Here is a 21,507-nt window from a genome sequence, read left to right as displayed (position 1 = left end):
TCTTTCTATACTGCAAACTCTTGCTCATGTATTTCTTTGGACCAGTACATGCAAGCAGGCAGATCCAAGGAAAAAAATGTACTATGTATTTTTTGTATTTATTTTGTTTATTGTCTAACTTCCCCTCTAGAATGCACAAAGGCAGGGAATTTTTGTTTAAAGCTGTGCTCTCAGCATCTAGAACTGTGCTCAGAGTATAGTAGGTGCTCAACTAATATTTGTTGAATAAGTACTGAATGAATTTTAATCAATCGATTACACAGGTGAAGAAACAGAATAAGTAGCTCTTTCAGGGTTCACTGTGGGTTAGCAGAGTAGATGAACTCTCAGTAAGAGCAAATGCTATTGACCAGATATTCAGGTCCCAGCCTTTTACTTATATTTTTGTTTCCTCACCAAGCTCTGCCCATACTTTTGTGCCTCTTTTAAGGCTTGCAGTTGAGAAAAGAAGAATCTACTCCAGAAATATATTTCATCTCAGTCATCACAACCAGGAGATGACCTCCGAAATTCTTTTTTTGCTCCAATGATAAGCCTTTAAGATTTTTTTTCTAGGTGGAAATTCTAGATCTGTCTAAATCTATGGAAATTAATGGTTTTTCATTAGGAAAAAAATTGCTCAAAGGAATCTATTATACTTGATTATGTAATGAAATAGTTAAGCTATAGCCTGGAGAATTTAAATGAGTTTATTTGACTAAGCAACACATATTTACTGAGCACTAACATATGCCAGACTCTGCTTTAGGTGCTGGGAACAAACATGATCATCAAGGAGCTAATGAGCATGTACTGAGGGAGGGGTGTGTGTAAACAAATATAGGATGGATTCTTGTCCTATTGCTGCTGTAACCAATGACCACAAACTTAGTGGCTTAAAATACACATTTGTTCTCTCACGGTTCTGGAGATCAGAAGTCCAGAATGGATCTCATTTGGCTAAAATCAAGGTACCAGGAGGCTGCATCCCTTCCGGAGGCTCTAGAGGAGGATCCGTTTTCTTACCTTTTCCAAAATTTAGTGACTGCCTATATTCCTATCTTGTGACCTCTTTCTTCATCTTCAGAGCACATCAGGTGTCAGTGCCTCACTACACGTGTCTTCCCTTAGGCTTACTCACATGATCTGGCAGCTGGCCTCCCTGAGGGCAAGTAACCCCAGAGAGAGAAATAGTCTAAGAAACTTCAGTCATTTGTAACCCAATCTTGATAGTGATGTACCGTCACTTCTGCCATCCTATTGGTCACCCAGAGCAACCCTGGCACAACAAGGGAGAAGATTACACAAATTGTTCCCCCAGGAGGTGGGGAGCACTGGGGGTCACCTTGGAGTCTGGCTACCACAATATTATTGAGATTACAAGTTTTCCATTGCTAGAATGTAGGGCAATCATGAAAGATTGGCGGGAATGATGTCGACTTGGGAGGGGATGTCTAAAGCATGAAAGGCCTGTACAGTTGGCCAAGGAGTTTGGCCATGATAGTTTTATTGATGGGGGCTATTGCAGGGTCTTAGTTAATATGGAGCTTTATTGCAGAGACGTGACATGACCAAATGCCTTTTAGAATGATCACTGTGTGTGTGGTAAGGGCGTTAAGAAGGGTATAAGAAGCGAAGGGCAAAGAGATTAAGGAGAGAGAGCAGCTAAGAGGCTATTTGCTGTAGTGCAGGAGAGGCTTGCTGTAAGGCAATAAGTGGTCAAGGGGTGCTGAGGGAGATGAATTCAGGGCATCCTCAGGAGGTGAAATGGTTAAGAAGGCAGAGGGTGAGGGAAGGCCTCAGGATGAGTCAGTCTTCTGGTTTGCAGGAGGACCTGCTTGATAGGGGAGTCAAAAAGAGTTAACAAGCCTACATTTGAATATATTGAGTCTGAGCTGCTGGTAAGGCAGTCAGGTATAGAGACAACTAGTGGGTAGTTAGAGTGTAGTCTAGCGTAACTACAGCAAGGCCTTTTAAGCATTTCTCCAGAGAGACTGCACCCTGGCCAGAGGACAGCTCTTTTCCCTCTGTGTTGGTGTTAAGTCCCAGCCTAAGATGAAAATCATTTTGTAGATGCCACCTTTATATTATCATCACCCTTGGAATTACCATTTTCTGAATGCCTGTTCTATAGCATACTCTGTGCTCTGCACCTTCCATTTATTTTCTTTCATCTTCACAATAACCCACTGAGATATATAATGTTATTTTCTCCTTTTTATAGATGTGGAAACTGAAGTAGCTACCACCATTATCCCATCATACAGATGAGGAAACAGGCTTAACTAGTGTAAATAATGTTGCTCAAGGTTATGTAGTGAGTATGTGAGAGACACAGGTTTCACATCCAGATCTTTGGACTGCAGACTCTGTGCCTTTAATTGAACAGCCACGACGTGTGCTTTATAGAATTAGAGACAATTCCAACAGAGTTGGGGTAAGGTGGAGTGATGACTTACAGCCTGATTGATGTGTGACAGACAACAAATAAATAAAGCAGGAGCAAGGTCAGGAATCCACACATGCAGTGGTGTGGAGAATGAATCAAATGCCCTCTTCCTGTTAAATATGTAGAGATTTTGACATATTGACAATGTTTGCTAACTTCTTCCTGGGACTCTCTTTCAATTTTTTGCTATTTGTGAAAAAATGTGTGGAATTGTTTTCATTCACTTAAAAAAAAATTGCTCATTTTCTTGTCACAAGAAAGTACAACGTGCTGCATCAGCCAGATGGCCTTTCGAGCTTAAGATTGATGCAAAGGGAGTTTTACCACAGTGCAGTTTTCATTAGAAAGGAGAAAGGGGAGTGGGCGGATGAAGGATGTCAGACAGATCATGTCTTTTTCTTAAAGCAAATTCCCACAATGGCAGATAAATTGGTCTGGAAATAGCTACCCGCCATTTCTTTATGTAAAACTTAAATTAAAAAAAAAAAAAAGATCCCATATCGAAAGTTATAGTGTGGAATTTAAGAGACCATAAAGGAAATGGCAATAATGCCTAGCTTCGTAAATGGCTCTTAGACCATTTGCTGTTGAAGGGAACCAAAATGTTGCTACCCTTAAGCCTACTTTTCGACATATCGATTTTAAGCTGTTTATTAAGAAACAAAAGACTCAGAAAGAACCTTTGACCCTCCCCACTTTCCTGCCGTAGAGATTCAGGCAGAAAAACCTGCTTTAGGAATGAAATTTTAGGATGTTCACCTTAGCCTAATTTGAATTAATTGTAAATAGGAGGGCTTCAAGCAACAGCCTGTCCCATTGCTTCTGAGTTGCTCAGTAAGAAATTGTCTGTCATGTGTATTCCACTCTTCCTCAACTACCTGCAAATTGCAATTCTCACTTCTGAAATCTAATACCTCGTTCCTCCACTCTTCTCCTTTGTCTAAAATGTCATATATACCCAAAGTTTCCTCACTATCTTTGGAATTTCCATGCTCATGTGAATTCTCTGTGTACGTGTATTAAAAATTTGATTTCCTCTTGTTAATCTGTCTCCTGTTAATTTGATTATTAGCCTAGCTAGAAGAACTTAGAAGGTGGGAGGAAAAGTATTTTCTTTTTAACTCCCATACTGTCCTAGAGAAGATCTGACCTCTGGACCTCAAGCTTCCTGCACATCAGAGTGTGGGAGCACAGATCTCACAGACAGGCAAGAGAAACTGCATAGCTTCTCTGCAGTTGTCTGGAATATCCCCGAGAATGCAAAAGACAGGCTAAATATGGGCTTTCACCTTGAAGTGCCATAAAGGTAATAAAAACAGGGCATGGCGGTTTATGATAGGTTCATTTGCAACACTCCCACTTCACATTTTATGTGAGTTTCCAAGCAACAGAGCTTATTGAAACTAAAGAAGTAGGGAAGCGAGTGATGAGCCCAGAGGGTTCAGCCATGCAAGTGCACCAGACGACTTTGAACTGCTTGTCCCATTGCCCTGACCTGAATCTCTCCTCACCATCCTACCTCTCTATCCCATCACCCTCAGGACCTAGTAAAATCTTCAGCACATAGTAGCTATTCAATCAGTAGTCATCGCCGTGCTTTCAGGCATACATGAATATAGATCATACCTGTCTATCTAGATTTACCTAGGAACCATCCAGTGTTAGTAGGAAAATATTTGATTATCTCTTAGTTAGGTAAATGAAGCAGTGCAGTATTTGGCAGAGTCCTATGTTTTGGTTAAGTCATTATTCAGACTTTGGGACACAACTCTTCCTGTTTTATATAGTCCATAGGCCTTAACCAGAATCGCTGGTTCTGATTTTGGGTTTCAAACGTTAGCACTTAATTAAAATTAATTTAATTAAAATTAATCAACTGAGTTTTCTTTCTTAACTAATTTTAACACAGGATTGGCTTTACTTTGAACTTTTATTTTTCTATTGAATGAAACGTATATTCAATAAAAGAAAGAAAATGATGAAACTTCTCCTGTCTGGGTTAATAATTGGTACTTAGGTGTCTATCAATATACTTGTTTGTATTAACATCATAAAAATACACAACTCCACACAACTGGGCTAAGGAAAGTAAAAACTATATAAAAACTGCCTAATGGGAAACTAATCCACATCCCAGGAGGCCCACTGTAATAAAGTCAAATGCTTAACATATAAAGATTTATATGACATGTTAGCACATTATTACCACATATTCTATTACTAAGTCAGTCATGGGAAATCAGTTTAGGGCCAGAAGGAAGTCAGTCCATAGACGAATCCAGCCTTCAGTTTGAAAATCTGCCTCCTACCACAATGACAGAGACCTTTAAGGTTCTGGATGGTCAGTGCCTATTGGACATTAAGACTGGGACACTAGCAAATCTTGGCTAAGTAAGAACTTAGTAATAATTTTCTGTTTGCACAACTCATCCATGTTTTCCATAATTGTCTTTATAATTTTACTATTATTAACTTTGCTTGCTGAAGAAATCATTTTATGACATTACTAAAATGGGCGTTGAGAGTTTTTCAGAGAACTAAAATTCCATAAAGTTATTTTGAGGCAGAATTGGATGTATTTGGTATTGTTCCCCCTTTTCAGGGACACCTTTACCCTCTCTAGGAAGACGAAGCACCCCATACTCATATGTGGCAGGAATACTCAGGTTGGTGCTCCATGCTTCTGAGATCCAAGTGAAACCAGCCATAGAAGCCCCGGCACCTCATTCTGACTCTAGTTTAACTCATCTTCCTCCAATTTGCCATCTTGTTAATTCTTCCAATTTAGAAACTTTATACCAACTGATCGGCTTCCTTCTTCTTCCTTATTCCATATCTTCAGTCTATTTTGTCTCCTATTCTTTGATCTGGTACTTATTTTAGACTCCAGTCTTGGTAACCAGCCTTTCCTGCTCCAGCGGTCTGCCCTGGGGGCACTGCTGCTGCAGTGGGCTACTGACTCTGCCCCTGTGAGGCCCACCTCAGTGCATCAGAGAGAACTCAGCTAGCTCCTAGAGTTCTTTAAAGACTATTTTTTTAGAGTAATTTTAGGTTCACAGCGACATTGAGAGGAAGGTACAGAGATTTTCCTATATTTCCTGCTCCCACACATACATAGCCTCCCCCATCACCCACATTCCCTACCAGAGTGGTACCTTTGTTATAAATGTTGAGCCTACATTGACACATCATAATCACCCAGAGTCTATAGCTTATACTAAGGTTCATTCTCGGTATTGTGCATTCTATAGATTTGGACAAATGTATAAAGAAAGACAGGTATCATACAGAGTAATTTCACTGCCCTAAAAATCCTCTGTGATCCATGTATTCATCCCCCTCTTCTCACTAACCCCTGGAAACTACCTTATCCATAGTTTTCCCTACGCTAGAATGTCACATAGTTGGAATCATACTTTATGTATCCTTTTCAGGTTGTTGGTTTTTTGTTTTTTGTTTTTTGTTTTTGTAATATACCCTTAAATTTTCTCCATGTCTTTGCATGGCTTGATAGCTCATTTCTTTTTAGTGATAAAAAAATATCCATTGTCTAGATGGGCCTTGGTTTATTTACCCGTTCACCTACTGAAGGACATCTTGGTCACTTCCAAGTTTTGATAATTATGAGTAAAGCTGCCATAAACATCTGTGAGCAGGTGTTTCTGTGGACATAAGTTTTTAATTCCTTTGGATAGACACCAAAAAGCACAATTGCTAGATCATAGTTTTGTAAAAAACAAAACAAAACAAAACAAAAAACCTGCCCAACTGTATTCCAAAGTGGCTGTACATTTTGCATCCCCCTGGCACTCTGAGAGTTCCCGTTGCTGCGCATCCTCACCAGCATTTGGTATTGTCAGTATTGTGGATTCTGGTCATTCTAACAGGTGTGCAGTGGTAACTCATGGTTTTAATTTGCACTTCTCTGATGACAAATGATGCAGAGCATCTTTTCATATATCTTCCTCCCCATCACCCCCCCCCCCCCAGTACAAGGCTCTTATTGCATCTTTAAAGTATCACAACTAGGTCATAAGAATCACCATCCCCTTAAGTGTAAGAGAATGGCTAGAGTCAGCTCAAGTTAGGTCACCTTCCCCCAGGCCATGTGAGCTCTGATAATATCTTAATCTATCAGTCTCTGGTTAACTAGTTTGTCCTGAGGGCAGGCCTTGTTGAGAAGAACTGAGTGCTCTGGTGTATTTCAAAATGGTTCTTTTTCCTCTTTCCCTACTGGAATCCTGATCAAATTTTTCTCAGGTATTTACTGTGAGAATCTGGTGAAGTTTGGGAGGTATAACACAAAAGTTTGCTTTCTCCTCCAGCCCTGCCTGCCCCCCCTCTGCCACACTGATTCCCCCTGGAGTTTTTAACTCTCAGATTCATTCACATTGAGCCTTCTTTAATTAATTAATTAATTGAGGTTCAGGTTTTCCTATCCTGGCACTGGTTCCCATGGCGATTTCCACTCCTCGATCTCTACTCTGGTAAGTTATGACCATTTGCCTGTCTGTCTCTCTGATATTTGGTGGATATTTGCCCTGTGTCTTCCCCTTTCTTATGAGTACAAGAAGAATTGTTTCCTTTTCCGTCCATTCAGCTTTTTACTTGCCATTAGGAAAAAGTGGCAATTTCCAAGCTCCTTACGTGCAGAGCTATGAAGGGGACTGAAGTTTTGTCACCCTTAAATATGCTTTAGAGTATATTGATTTTAAATTAGTTATTAAGAAACGAAAGATTCCGAAGGAACCTTGACCTTCTCCCTTTCTTGCCTAAAGGAATTCAGATAGAAAACTGCTTAAAGGAAAAGAGTAGCACTCTAAGGTCATAATATAAACTAACTGTGGTGGACAGAGAGAAATCTAGCAAAGCCTGTTTGTTGAACTTCCCTCTGTGTTCCATGGTTTCTGGGTGGCCCAGCAAGTTTCTTTATCGTACGTTTTGCTCTTTCTGATCTACCTGTAAATTGCTGGCAGTTCCCTTTGAAATCTCAGACCCCTGCCTCCTCCTTTGTCCAAACTGGTATATAAATTTTAGCGGTCCAATGCATCTTCAGGTCTCATATCTTCTGGCACCCCCGCATATACATTTATAATACATTTTGGACATTTTCTTCTGCTTTCATCTGTCTCATGTTAATTTGATGATTAGCCCAGCCAGAAGAAAGGTGGGAGGAAATTATTATTTTTCCCCCCACAACTGGAAACTGTTCTCCTGGGTTTCTTGCTTTGGCTGCAGGAATTTATAAATCTCCAGGCTAATTGGGTCCCAAACGAGACATGTCATGTACTATAAGGGGTCTTCCGTCTGACCAGCCAGGCCCAGGAAAAACATTCATGCAGGAGAGTGTTCCCTGATCAGAAAATATGACAGGGTCCTGCCTGAGTTGAGACTTATATACCACAGAGACATGTAGATACACCATGTGGTCCAGGCAGTGAATACTCACCTGGCCAGTCACCAGTCTTGTGAGCCTCAGTAGAAAAACTCACATTCCCAGAAAAACCTGATCCCTAAGCTTTACCGTTTATATTCCTCTTTACTTCATAGATCCATTTAATCTTCCTGAGATTCCACTGCTTGTGGGCTTCTTGGGTCACATAGTAACCTACTGTTTGGATGTGGGCTCAGAGACTGCCTCTGTTGTTATAACATGCTGACTGAAAATGTGGGCCCAGTATGTCTGCATATCAGTCTGTTTTTTTCAAGAAAAAATGGACGTCTGACTATTATTGCAATAAAATGTACACAACGTAAAATTTACCATTTTAACTATTTTAAGTATACAGTTCAGTGGCAATAAGTACGTTTACAACACTGTGCAATCGTCACCACCATCCATCTCCAGAACATTTTCATCTTCCCAAACTGAAACTCCATATCCACTAAACGATAATGCCTCATTTCTCTCTTTGCTTGGCTCCTGGCAACCATCATTCTACATTCTGTCTGCTCTACGCACCTCATATAGGTGGAATTATACCATATTTGTCTCTTTGTGATTCACGAGCTTCTTTTACTTAGCATAACGTCTTCAACGTTTATTCATGTTGTAGTATGTGTTAGAATTTCCTGCCTTTTTAAGGCTGAATACTGTTCTGTTGTATGTATATACCACATTTTGTTGATTTATTTGTCTTTCATTGAACATTTGGGTTACTTTCATCTTTTGGCTATTGTGAATAATGTTCAGTGACCATACATGTACAGATATTGCTTTCAATTTTGTTGGCTATATGCCCAGAATTGGAATTGCTGGATCATGGTAATTTTTTTTTTTACTAATTTTCATGTTGTTTTGCTTGATGGCTATCCCATTTTACGTTCCCACCAGTAGTGCACAAGTGTTCCAATTTCTCTAGATCCTAACCAACGCTTGTTATTTTCCCTTCCTTCCTTCCTTCCTTCCTCTCTCTTTTTTATAATTGTTGTCCTAATGAGTATAAAGTGGTATTTCACTGTGGGTTTTGATGTACATTTCCCTGATGATTAGTGATGCTGTGCATCTTTTTATATGCTTATTAACCATTTGTATATCTTTTTATCTATTTAATAGGACTGTTCATTTTTGAGTTGGATCAGAAATCAGATTTGTTTAATGATCTTACCCAAATATTAAATATTGATTACTAGGTAAACATTTTTTTTTAAAGATTATGAAAAAAATAACAAAACTGTGGAGACCAAACAAATCGTATCAGATGGGTGGCTCTGACCAAGTGCTGCTTCCATCTTAGATGGGTACAGATGACTCTAAGGGGTATGGTCCAGAAAACAAAGTATGGTGGAAAAGACCAAAGGAAGAGCATTCACTGTTTAACACACAGTGCTTTCCAAAGTCCCATTTTCTTCCCTTTTATTACTAAAGCCAAAATTCATATGCCTTTCCTGTGCTCACCACAGCAATGAAAGCAAATGACATATTTGACTTTATTTAAGGGAAGGCCTCACCTGGTGAGGAGTCAGAGAAAACGTCCCATTCATTGAATGTGAAACATTAAAGACCTTTGTCCCACTGTACAACTTTTCACTAAAAAATATTCCTTTGAAAAACATCTGTTGACTCCTTCACTGTTTGCAGGAGAAAATAGCACATTGATATGAAAATATATTAACTAGCTAACTCAAGGAGATGGCAATTGACCTCCATGCTGACCTCTTTCAGCGTTGCGATAAAAGTGCTTCAAGTGAGCTCAGTGGAAATGACCTGGACCAGAAGTTCCTAGGATTAATTTCTGCCCCTGCCACTTACTGTCTTGCTGTGTGAGCTTCCATTCTGAGCTCTTGTTGCTTCCCCTGTAAGACAGGCTTAATAATACCTGCCTGGAGGGGGTTTTGGAAGAAGTAAAAGCTTTCTTTTTTTAAAGCGAAAGTGCTTTTTAAATATAATGTTCTATGCAGTGCCTACCTTTGAACTCGTATTTTTCCAAGTCCCCCTGGTCTAGGGGACAAGTAGTGTGGGAGTGGGTGACACTTGCAGTGGTGTTTGGGCTGGGCATACTCAGCCCAGAGTGTTGTTATAACTGAAGTGCCAAGCCCCCTGGATCTTGCTCTTTGAAGACCAATGAAGATTTTTCTGCTGTAATCACTATTGTCCTCGACATTTTCCACTTGGCAGCTTGCACACCTCTTCCTGGCTTTTTTGAAAGCCACAGCCATCCCTCTCTGACACATCCCTGGCAAAGACACTGCTGTGGTTAATCAGGGCGGCCCCTATTCTTTGCAACCCATACCATGGCAAGCTTGGTACTTGTTCCTGAAGCTCCTGTCCACACCTGCTCAGGGCTGAGAGGTATCTCCCCACAAGGAAGCACAGTTCTCCAGGCCAGAGTCTCTGAAACTCAAGCAAATTACAGGCCCTTTAAAGGAAGAAACATTCTCACAGATCCGGACAATACATTAAGGGCCTCCAGCAATCTTTGGAGCCCAGTGCAGAGAGCAGTGTTCCAGGATACCAAATGACAGAATACAGGAGGGCATGTTACAAGCTGTGGCCTTTATCAACCCCAGTCCCTCTCCTTGCTGGCTGTGTCACCTTGGGCAAGTTTATCAGCATCTTGAGCTTCATTATTCTCTTCTATAAAATTAGGGTAATAAAATCCATCTTATCAGTATGAGAGGGCTAAAAAAGATATCAAATTTAAAGTACCTGGTATTCAGGAGGAGTTTAACAAAGTATTTCTTCAAAAGCTTTGAGCTAGGGAAAAGTACCAGAGACAGGGCCATGAAGCATTGCTAGATACCAGCCAGAGGCGCAGTCTGCACATTCTTCATCTTCAAGGAGCCAGGGACCAAGAGGGGTCCAAGCACTGGGTACCCTCGTGCTACTCAGTGAGTGTCCTGTCCTCAGTGGGTGGTTTCTTGAGATGTGGGAGGGTGGTGTCACTTAAAATTAGTGTCATACAGGCCTACTCTCTTTCTTCTTCCATCACTTCTCCCAGAAGGCTTAGAAGCCCTTGTACAAATGCAGCTGCTGGGGGTCTGTCTGATGGCCGAATTGTCCCAGAATGGATAGGAAGGTTGGGCTCCTCACTGTGCCTTTCCACACAAATGGGCATAGCAATAATTATTCAAAGCTGAGCCTGTGGGGAAAATTGTATAACGTGCAAATTAGGGTCATGACAAATTCGTGGTTTTCAAAATCAGTTAACCCTTAAGGATCATTTTGTCATAGGTCAGCTCCTTCTCCAGTTTCCTTCAGCCATTCTTCTAAATCTTAACCCTTTTCCACAGGTCTCCCAACTTACCTCTGCACTACCCTCTCTGCACATGCACTGGCATCTTTCAGAAAAACCAATCTGCCAGGTATCGACTTTCCCATTCTCACTCTGCATCTTCAAATTTGTCTACTTTGGCACCAACCCTTCCCTCCTCTAATCCAGCCTGAAGAGATGAGAAGGATTTTCTTCTTTCCATAGGCAATCCCTCTGTAGAGGACTCCTGCTTTTTGCCTTCCTAGTGTCTCTTCTTCCCACCAAGAAGTCAAAAATTGCCTTTTTGGAACTATCCTCATCCATTCTTAGTCCACGTGGTTGAATTAATATCGACCCTACCCCAACCCCTGCTCCAGAAGTGCAGACTACCTGTGAAAAGTGAAAGAGAGTGAGAGTGAGCAAGCGAGAGAGGATGAATATCCTGACAAGGTTTTGTTGAGTCTTGGAGGCAGCCATGCCTGGAGTTTTTTCAGATACTTAAGTTACTCTTTTTTTTCTTAAGCTAGTTGGATTTCTGTCGCAACTAAAGAGGACTGAAAGAAAACACACTTTCTTCTCGACTGTAAATGTCACTAGGAAAGGACACTATCTATGTCTGTGTTGCTCATTCCCAGCACTTAAGATAGTGCCTAACACATAGTAAGTGTTCGATAAATATTTATTTATCCTACCTGCTACTGGTGTTTATGATTCCATCTCTTTACTTTGCCTCTGTCTTTATTCCTTTATCATTTCTTTTCCTTTTTTTTAAGCCTCTCCCTTCCACAGATAGTGTATATGTTCAGGTACTCTTAATTCTAAAAATAGAACCAAACACATAACAACAAAACAAAAATGTTCCTTCATTATGGCATTTCTTTCTAGCATCTTGACCTACTTTCCTATCTCAGCTGAGCTTTTCAAAAGCGTATTCTTAATTCATTGCACCCTGGCTTCTGTCCCAACTATTTCAACTTTGTCACAGTTGTTCCTGACATCACTGATATGAAAACACATAGTCAGCACTCTGTCAGTCATTCATATTACTATTTGAACAAGTGGTTGATCCCCCTTCTTCCTAGGAGGCAGGATGCTCCTCAGAATCTCCCAGACCTCACCCTCTGGATCTCAGCTTATAGCTCTTCCTTTTGCCTGAAAATTCTACTTGACTTCTATCCTTCCGTCAAATATAGAGCATTTGGAATTTTGTTCCTGCATTAGAACTGCAGCAGTATAACACTCTCCTTGGCCTTGGTAATTTGCCCCAGGTGGCAAAGTAGATCAGGTCTCTGTGATCTAGTGTATCCAGGGCCCACACAGATGTCATGTTTTGAATTTCAGAGTTATATCAAGTGGAGGATGGCTGTTGTGGCTCAAGAGTGTCCAAGGCTGGCACTCATAGCTCAATAATTTTCAGAGGCTGGCTCTTAAGTCAGCTCTTTTGATATTCTCTGCAACCTCCAGGAGTAGATCAGAGATACATTTTGTTTTATCTAGACTAGTGTATTATTACGAAAAGCCATTTCAGGAATGGGACTATGAAAGGAGGTGCCATGTCACACTAATTCACAGGCCCCCTGGAGATTAATCCCTGGCTGGCTTGAAATGACCTGACAATAGTGGAAGATTCCAGGCATCTAAGTAGAAAATTACAACTTAATCTACTTAATGTGAATGTACATAAACAAGCTTAATTATTTAATTTTAAGAGGCTTAAGAGATAAATGATCTCTGTTCATTCTGCTAGCTTTAGAAAACAATAGAGTTCTCTACTGGCTACATTCATTTTATTTAACCATTCAGCAAATATTTGACCAGCACCTATGGCCTGCAAGGAATTTATTACCACATAGGGACAAAAATTGTGCAGATAAATAGCTATAATAAAATGTGCCATTAAATTTCAAATGGCTTTTCATCTGTTAAAAGTAAGAGTTAAGTCAACAAGTATGAAGTACTCATTTAATCCAGTAAAACACCAGGCCATCTCATTTAGGAAAGGCTAAACTTGGCTCCCTATCTGAGCCTAAGGTCACAGCCTGGGATGAACTCTGGGAATGGGATTTATAACAATGTCCTTTGGTGATTCTGACATGCCCCTAGGTTTGGACATCATTGACATATTTCATCCTTTGCCTTCAGAACTGAACTTCACATCTCAGTGTCATCTGACAGTATCTTCTTAAAAATGGTCATCTCTTGATTATCTAAGCGCACTCCCTCTGGTTCTCTCCTATCTCTTTGGTTTTTCTGTTTTGTTCCCTGTTTACTCCTTTTCTACCAGCCATGCATTAGTTTTCTATGGCTATCGTAACCTCAAACTTAATGGCTTCAAATAACACGAATGTATTATTTTATAGCTCTGTAGGTTAGAAGTCCAACACAAGTCTCACTGGGCTAAAGTCGAGGTGTAAGCAGGGCCGTGTTCCTTTCTGGAGACTCTAGGGGAGGATCCATTTCCCTGCCTTATTCAACTTCTAGAGGCTCATGGGCCTCATCCATTTTCAAAGCCAGTAATGGCTGGTCGAGTCTTCCTCACACTGCATTATTCTGACCATGCTTCTGTAGTCACATCTTTCTCTGACTCTCCCCTACTTCCTTTCTATTCCGCTTTTGAGGACTCTTCCATTCCTCTGTCTTCAAAGCCTACAACATGGGTCTGAGTCCCTCTCATGCTGCACGACCTCCTCTTCTGTCACCCTCTTTCACTTTTAAAGACTTCTGTGATTATATTGGGCCCGCTTGAGTAATCCACGATACTCTCCTTATTTTAAGATCAGCTGATGAACAACCTTAATTCTATCTGCAACCTTAATTCCTCTTTGCCATGTATCCTAACCTCTTCACAGGTTCTTGGGATTTGGATGTGGATGCCTTTGAAGAGTATTATTCTGCTGCTGCAGGCGCTTTTATTGTTGCTGTTTTCTAGCCCTCTCTTTGTGAACTCAGGACGTCGGGGAGGGGGGCGAAACAGATGGTGTAAGTAAGTGAGGATGGATAGGAAGACAAAGAGGTGAGCTGGATGCCGTTTTTAAAGGGGCAGCAGTTAATCAGTCTTGGCCAATTGTTACTATGAGAATGCGGACTCATTGTTACCAGATGTTCTGATTTTTTTTCAGAAAAGCCAGAACTTTAGATTTGCATTCTTTGTTATATCACCTAAATTTTAAATGTTAGCAATGAATTTAAATATTCAAAAGCATTATGCAAGCCAGATCAAACATAGCTACTGCCGTATTATGTCTTGAACTGTCTATTTGTGACTTCTGCTCATACGTTTTCCTGGAAATGATCTCTATGCCTACGGATTCAACTACCATCTGTACTATGCATGATAACTCCCAAACCTATATGTCCATCCATTCCTCTCTCATGAGCTAAGAACAGCATCTCCGACCACTTTCTCAACAGCTGTATCAACTCACTAAATCCCTGCACAAACCTGCTTCTCAAGCCTAAAACCCGGGAGTACCTCACTTTCTAATCCAATGGTTGGCACATCCTGCAATCTGTCCTCTCATGTGTGCTTTACTCGGAACTTGATTGCCTTTTTACTGGGTTGCTATGACACTCTTTTCACTCATCTCTTAGGATCTATTCTTTCTGATTCCAGCCTAAGCTCTAAAATGCAACTTAGCTCACATCATCTTTCTTTTCTACCTAACATCCTTCAATGATTTCCCATAACCTACAGAGTGAAGTTCAGTGATCGTAGTATGGCATCTCATGCCTATCATGATGCAACCCCACATTACCTCTCCAACCTCATGTCTTAACACTTTCCCATTGCTGTCTGGTAGTCCAGTAATACAGAATGTTAATTGCAGTTCCCTGTCTACATAATGTGGCTTAGCACTTTTTTCTTTGGCTGGAATGTCTTTCCTTATTGATATACCGAGAGACCTACTCATTCTTAAACAAAAGCTCAGAGCTTACTTACGCTGTAAAATGTTCCTAACTCCTTCCCCTCAGCCTTTCATAGCTCTTCTGCCCCGCTATCACTCTGCTTTGCTTATGCATTTTTATTGCAACTGTCTCATGTGATTTTAATTACTTGTTCACATTTATATCCCCTACTTTATGTCTTATCATCTTTGTATCACGAGTACGTAACAGAAGGCCCTCACAACCTACATGCCTAATAATATTTCTGAATGAAAAAATAAATGAATGAAGGAGCCATGTTAGACAGATGGCATCTGTCCTATTTATGATCAAAATTACCCTGAGACGTTGTAATTCTTTGATGAATTTCTCCTTCCTCTCTCCAAATAAGTTTCTATCTTCCGCCAGCTGCAGAAACTCTTTGAATGTTTTAAAATGCAGAATTCAAAATTGGCTGCCAAGAAATGCCACTTCATTTCCTTTCTAGAATAACGTGATTTCTCATGTGACCCAGACAAAAGAGCAACTCTTGGCTAATGTTTACAAAAAGGGGATTTTTTTCCCCCCACCAGGGGAAAAGAGGTTGACTAGAGTGGATTTTAGCTTTACTTATTGTCATGGTGTTCCTTACATGTTCCTGTCTAGGAGCGAAGACTCTATTCCGTCTGGATGCACAGGAGAAGGCCACTCTAGGTCAGGCTTTTAATTCCATAGTGATGCCACCTCAGGAAGTGTCAGGACCCTGTGAACCTTGCAGGCTCCTGCAATATAGTCAGAGATCTGGGCAAGGACCATGATTTACAAGGCATTTATCTCTCAGACAGAGAGCAAATGAGTCATCTTTCTAAAAATGGAAGGAACAAGCACAAAGAGGTACTTGTCTTAACAGGGAACCTGGCCAGCAAAGCTCTCAGACAGACTGGAAGAGTTTGGCTGAAGACTGGCCTTAGGTCCAGTCCCACGGTTACTCACAACTGTAGCAGGGCAGATGCCAGGGACAAAAAAGAATACCCAGCTCCTGGACCCACAGAGTTATCAGACATCACCTTTTTGATGTCTGAGGTTTCTTCTTCTCCTATGTCCCTAGGTATATTACCTCCCCCTGCTCCTCGAGGGAAAGGGAGAGGAGGAAAAGAACTAACATCCACTGTATACCTATTCTTAACTGAGAAGGGTGCTAGATGCATGAGATGTTTTCTCTTTTTAACTTGTTTTAATTTTATTTGCATTCATATATCCCCACTTTACAAGTGAGAAGACCGAGTGTAAGTGAGGCCAAGTAACTTCCTCAATTCTATATAACCAGTAAAGGACAGGGTCAAGGTATTATTCTGGGTAGATGTTATTTTAAAGCCCATGTACATTCCACTGTGATGCTACTGATACAGGAAAATAACTGTGAAATCTAATTTTTGTACTCATGTACCAGAATCGACAGTTTATGTTAGTCCATTCAGTTTATGGTTTTATTGGGCTAATGTGTCCAGATTATTCTCAGGCCAACATTTGGGCAATCAGTCAACACACATTATGTGACAGGACTGCCAGCTGTATTCTAAGGGACATGTGACCCAGTCCCTGCCTGCCAGCACTTACAGGCTATCTGGTGAGATGAAGAAAGTAAGGAGTAACACCAGAGTACTATGATAGCACAGGAGCTGCCAGAAGTAAGCACATCAGCAATTCTGCACATTTCTACCATGACATCTTTCATGGTGATAATCTCATTGGTGTTTGTGGGGCCATAGCTGTCACGTCTCCTTTTTTGCTCACTCAAGAATGTGTATTAGATTGCAAGTAACTGAAAGAATGTGGTTAAGGGGATTACTTCAATCCAGGAGGACTTTTGGTATTTTAATTATTAGTAACAAAGCGTCAGTTGCAAATGACAGTACATCATATCTTCAGAGCTGCAGGTGCCTAAAAATCAGTGTAGGGGTCAGCCAAATGTCTAATGTGGACAAAACATGATGTGAGCTGAGAGGAGGGGGAACTCAACAGGGCTGGAGTAGACTGGGATGTCTTATGCAAAAGAGCGGATGATGTAGACTCAATACCAGCATCGTGGTGATGTGGAAGAACAGTGCCTAAGAGCTGCAGATGTTGGCCAGTCACATCAGCGGCCCAGCATGGGCGGCAGGATCCCCTTTTCCAAATGCAATGAGAATGCACAGATAAACTCTCTCTCTCTCTTCCTGCAGACACATTATCTCAGGTAGAGAATCAGGCGGATGGGAGAACTCTCAGAGAGACTGAATATTTTCTAAAGGAGCTACTTGATTTATGAGTCTGAATTTCACATTAAATTGAATTGCATAAAAACTATTTCCTCCCCTAGCCAGAGGGTAGGGAATTGGGGAAGGAGGAACTGGATGATAAGGGGTAAAGTAAAGGAGCTACTATTTTCTACCCCAAGTAGAGTGTGAAATATATTTTATGACTCTATTACATTTATATTGCTGTTTGCTGGTTTTTCAATTCTAGATACTCTCTTATACTACCCCATGTTACTTTCTCCCTTTTCATCCTATTTTTTTGATAGTTAAATCACACTATCTTTAGGTCTTCTATTGGTACCTTTGTGTAACTTATAATATTATACTTAAATCTCGCTTTCTTGTTCCATCAACTTTCAATGATGTCTCTGAATTTCTATTTTGTAAGATAAGGACTTTCTTCCATCTACTACTCCTTTCACCTTCTAAGTTCTGTCATTTGAATGATTAATGCTTATCTTATTTTACATTGCATGTAGGTTGATCCTAAAAGGTTGGGAATCAAAATAAATTTATGCCACTTTGACTGTGAAATACTTTTCACTCCAGAACCACCTGTCGGTGTCTCCTGACTCCTAAACCTTGTGGAGTGCATCAGTACCTTCATGCTGCTGTAACAAATTACTATAAACTTAATGCCCTACTAATTCAACATGTTGCTTAGTGGCCTACTAAACAACACAAATCTATGGTTTGGAGAGTCAGAAGTCTTCCATGGGTTTCATTGAGCTAAAATCAAGGCATCAGCAGGATTGGTTCCTTCTGAAGGCTCTAGGGAAGAATTTATTTCCTTGCCTTTTCTCTATTTTCAAAGCTAGTAACATTGCATTTCTTTGATCCTTCTTCCATCTTCACATTTCTTTTTGACCATAGCCTGAACATGTTCTCTGTTATTAAGGGCTCATGTAATTACATTGGGCCTTCCTGGATAATCCAAAATAACATCCGTGTCTTAAATTCATAATCTTAATCACATCTGTAAAGTCCTTTTAGCCATGCAAGGTAACATACACAGGTTCTAAAGGTTAGGGTACAGACATCTTGAAGAGTCATTTTTCTGCCTACCATACAAAATAAAATGTTTCTCCAGTTAAGAAAAAAATGGATTCTATTTCTTATACGCCATCAATTGCTCAAAACCCACACCATGTTTTAGTGTGCTTCATTTTTAGACTGCAATTTTCTTGTTTAGGTTTTTTGTTATTTTTAGTGAAGTCTTTGTTTTACTTTTTTTTGTTGTTGGAAGTATATTTTCTGTTTGCCGAATCTTTAATATCATCCTGCTTTTTATCTACATCCTATGTTTTATTGAGATCTATCTTAGACCTTTTTTTAAGCCAATTTTTTTGAAGCTCTTAGAATTCTTGTTCTAGTTTGGACCACTTGTTTTCTAGGCCTGCTTCTCTGTTTTTACCTAGAATTTCTTGTCCTTGAACTCTTGTTTAATCTCAGCATTCCTTATATTCCATATCTCGTACACCTTGATATTTGTTGTTTTTCACTCCAATCCCAAGCAACTTCCCATAAATTTTCATGAATTCTTATATATGAAAATGACCTCCCTCAATCTTTTATTCTGTCTCACCATCTTGTATTTATTTGCATTACCTTGATTCTGATTCCTGATATAATTGGGCTTTCTACCAAAAAAAAAGTTTTGCTATTTATATTTTTCTATGAATTATTCATATTTTTCTTTTAGTTGGGATGTCTTTTGTTAGAGTTATTTTTGCAGAATATTATTTATTTTAAAATTATTTTGTGGAGCTTTTTCTGTCATACATTTTTAACTTATGGTTTAAAATTGTAGTATTCAGTCTTTTCCTTTATTGCTTCTGGGTTTTGGATTTTGCATTTTGCTTAGAAAGACATATTCAAAATTATAAAGATGTTATTCCATTTTTTTCGAATAAATGTATACTTTTACTGTTTGTATTTAATTTTTAATCCATCTTGAATTTGTTTTTATGTTTGTCATAATTTTTTAAGATTTTCAAATGAATAACCAGCTGTCATAATACCATTTATATATTTGTTTATTTTTCCCACCACTGCTTAGATATGCAGTCTGCCTCAGATTATAAATTCCTGTAAATTCTTGGGATATTTTTAAACTGTTGTCTTCTATTGATCTATTTGTCTCCTCACCAGTACCATATTGTTTTAATTGGAGTAGCTTTATAGTCTTCAGACATGCAGACAACTTACCTGTCCTTGTTATTTTACAAGATTATCTTGTAGAATTTAACATTTGTACTCTTTCATGAAATCTTGAGAATAAGGTTAATAAACTCCAAAAACTTCTCTAGGATTTTGATTAGAAAATATTGAATTTATGGATTAATTTGACGAGACTCTACAATATTGACTCTCGTTAAAGAAAAAAAATATTCTGACATTTGTTATACTGGTAAGAAAAACTTTATTCAGAATTATTGTATTACAATAGGGGACAGAGATTGGGCTCAACACCAAATACAACAAAGATAAGAGGGGATGTATAGCCAGTGAGTAGAGAAGAGGGTATTAGTGGGTAAAAAAAATTACAAAGAGGAAATGTCAGGGGTAGGGCGATTCTCAATAAACTAAATTAACAAGGTTCTTGCTAAAGGAAGGTTATAATGATCAGATATTAAGGGTGAGGGACTCTCACTAAACTGATTGAGCAGTATTTTTTTAAAACTAGACTAGGCTGGCTGAAGACAAGGATGAGGCCTAGTAGAAAAGGAACCTATCTAACGTTTGAGAGATTCTTTGTCACTCTTTGCATCTAGGTGCATATTGGTTCTCTATATTATTCAAGTTGTATTCTATGTTCTTCTATAAAGATTTACAGTTTTCCTCAATCATATTTTATTCTTTTTTTGTTACATTTATTCTTTAGTATGATAAAGTTTCTGTTAATATTGTGAATGGGTTTTTTAAAATTATATTTTCAATTATAATTGTTTATTTGAGTCTTATGGGAAAACTATTGTTTTTGTAGGTTGATTCTGCTCTCTTATTAAGTCCAGTTATTTTTCATTTATTTTCTTAGATTTTTAATGTAGACACATTTTACTCCTCTAGTGCTAACATTTAAACTTCTGCTTATTTGCCTGATGTTATTGCATTGATTAAGGTCTCAAGAAAGTGTTGAATACTAATGGTGTCTAATTCTTCACTTAAATGCAAATGCTTCTAATATTTACTGTAAAGTCCATGTTTGTGATAGGTTTCTTGGAGGTTACCACTATCACGTTACTAAAACTTTCTTCCATTATAATTAACTAAGTTATTTTTTAAATTTTAAAATTAGGAGTGGATGCTAATGTAATAAATTACAATAACAGAATAATTGATTTACTAGGTTGAATCACCTTTGAATTATTGAAGAAAACCTATTTCAATGTTTTTCAAAGTATAGTTAGAAATGCCTTGTGGCCTCAAAGGGAAGATCTATAAAATAATTTTATATTCATTTCACAAATTTTTATTTTATTTATGGTGAATGCTTACTAACATATTTGCTAATTTCTTTGTTCATTATTGCTTCTTGTATCCTACTCCTTCTCATGGGCTCACTTTCTTTCTTATTGAAGTACATTTAAAAAATATTTCTCTTACTAAGGAGCTGAGTTTGAAAATGTCTTCTCTGCTTTTTTCACTCTTAAAAGAGAGTTTGACTGGAAATGGGATTGTAGCTTGACAGATATTTTTTCTCAGCTCTTGAAGATATTATTCTGTGATCTTCTAGTATCTATGCTTGCTGGTAAAAAGTCTATCTAATTGTCATGCTTTGTAGGTAACTCTTTTCTTTCTAGTTGCTCTGAAGATTTCCTTATGTTCTTTGATAACTCTACAGTTACTCTTTGCTGTATCCAGTGTAAATTCGCTTTTATTTACCTTTCCATGGTCTTGATGCATGTTTCAATCTAAAAACTAATGTTTCTTTAATGGAAATTTCTTGGTCATTGTTGCTCTGAAAATTGAATATCTAGTGTTCTCTCTTTGATACATTTTTGATCTTCTTATTTTATCCTGCAAGTCTCAGTAAACTTACACATTTTTCATCTCTTTGTGCCACATTCTGAGTATTTTAGTTCTCTTTTCTAATTTTTAAATTATGTCTTCATCTGTGTGTATGTTACTATGCAATCATAGTGGCCAAATGGGAGAGGGTTTTGGAGGCTGGGGAAGGGATTAAAAAAATAGTCTTCTGGTTCTCTGCTCAATGGCTATGTAT

The sequence above is a fragment of the Pteropus medius genome, unplaced genomic scaffold, assembly GCF_902729225.1.
Source record: "Pteropus medius unplaced genomic scaffold, Ma_sr-lr_union100, whole genome shotgun sequence".
Lineage (NCBI taxonomy): Eukaryota > Metazoa > Chordata > Mammalia > Chiroptera > Pteropodidae > Pteropus > Pteropus medius.
This window is presented reverse-complemented; position numbering follows the sequence as displayed.